Raw genomic sequence first — 1,898 nt, 5'->3', positions numbered from 1 at the left:
TCCGAAGCCTGACAGCTGAGCAGTGAATAATTTTGTATCGATCCGAATACGAGGCAACGGTTTTTGTGAAATTTTGACATAAAGAAACAAAGAATCACAGCTGATAGGAAAATCGAAAAATTTGAACTAACCGTTAATCTTGGAACGATTCGCAAAGGGCCTAAACCCAGGAATTCTTTTTTTCTCTAGAAAAGTGATAATAATTTTTTTTTTTAAATCATTCATGCCTGTTTAGAATATAATTTCATATTTAAAAGATATATGACTTGCAGACATTTAAATTTATTTTATCAATTGTCTTTGGTAAATGATATAATTAAAGAAAAAAAAATCATAAATGCGTTATCAAACAAGAACTAGAAACATTGTAATATCAAAAATTTATGAAAGCCGGAGTTACCTTTCAGTCACGCCGATGAAAGACATTAGTATACAAAAAATGTACAAAAAGTGAAAAGAATGCTTTCATTTTGATAACAAAAGACAAAAATACTCAATAAAAATTAAAACACTAAGATTTTACAAGTAATACTTTAAGAAAAAAAGAATTGGCACAGTATTTTTCACTTGCACATATTCCCTTAGAACACACAGCTACATTTTTGTCCGAGCACTTACTTCTTTCTTCCTCTATCACCGAAGAGTGTCTTTCAAAAAACGTTCTCATTCTATTAGGTAATGGAAGTGAGTCTTTTCTGCTTTTCCCCCTTTAATTTTGACACGATGGCTGCCCGACAACGATCCTGTAAGTTATGGTTACATCCGCCGGCGTCGACCAAGTGTCATTTCCGTTTTAGCAGCCGTTGAGCACACGATTGGGTATAGTTCTTGATTAACACGGTTCAATCCAGAAAATGCCACACCTAAACGGTTCGCCATCTTTGAAGTACGACAGTGTTCCTTTAGACCAGTCGAACAATATCCCGACGGTTGTTGCTTCGTTTTCGTGAAATGGCTTTGTGAAATTACGACCTTTTCCGTTGTGCCACGCAGTTCCTTTATGTGAAATACCCCCAACTTTGTTCATCTTCACCTACTAAATTTACAAAAGCGTCGACGTGAAGCCTAGCGTGTTTTGTACCGACCCGAACATCATGCTTGTTCCCAAACAGTCTCTGTGAAACTCTAACCTCCCAATAATGTGTTCCGTAGTTTAAGCACCGAGTGCCACGGACGCCCAGCCGTACCGTTCGACCATTTTGGATGAAAATGGGCAGTTTGTTGTCTGGTACTGTTAGTTTCACCTCGTGTGATTTATCCTTTTTGTTCCATGCCCAATAATCGTCGCAGCCCTGTAGCATTAGTGACATCAGGTCGGTATGATGGTGAACCATGGTGATCCGGCGTTCAATATTCTCTCACAAAGAACGCTGAATCTAAATGTCAACTTATTGATTATTCCTCCAATCTTATTTGTTCTTCTCCGTGATTATGATTCCAGTCAATACTGTTCATGCGCAGTAGCAGTTCCATGTCACAGAATGGTATAGTCCATGCATTTATTATAACTACGAAAATCCATATATGCTAATGTTAATGCGTCAGCCTTAAGTGCGCACTCTTAATGAACGGTTGTGTTACAACATTCTGTATAAATGTTTAAATAAAGTATATATTTTTACAGGAATATTAAAATACTGTCATAATTTCAGAAGCTGCAATCTGCTCCAGTAACCGAAATGTGATGTATGATTTTTTTCTGTAACGGTTTTTATAACGGTTAAACAGACAATAGATGGTGGGAACCAGTGCGCGACAGATTGGTCGCAAACAAAGCTAAAGGTGATAACATCCCGTTAAAGCATTGGGAACCATTCATCCTTAATAATCATTTCAGCCAATGATCGTCGTCGCGAGACTGTCGCGTGCTCGGCACGCTTATTGTGTTATTAATATAA

At 37.5% G+C, this 1,898-nt stretch overlaps 1 pseudogene; it reads right to left on the bottom strand.

The window, feature by feature from the left end:
• Window positions 1-618: 618 nt before the first annotated feature.
• Window positions 619-1,661, bottom strand: LOC132735426 (SPRY domain-containing SOCS box protein 3-like; annotated as a pseudogene).
• Window positions 1,662-1,898: the final 237 nt, after the last annotated feature.

The sequence above is a fragment of the Ruditapes philippinarum genome, unplaced genomic scaffold, assembly GCF_026571515.1.
Source record: "Ruditapes philippinarum isolate M1 unplaced genomic scaffold, ASM2657151v2 ctg4396_1_1_1_1, whole genome shotgun sequence".
Lineage (NCBI taxonomy): Eukaryota > Metazoa > Mollusca > Bivalvia > Venerida > Veneridae > Ruditapes > Ruditapes philippinarum.
The sequence above is the reverse complement of the archived record's forward strand: the minus strand, read 5'-3'. Positions and strand labels throughout refer to the sequence as shown.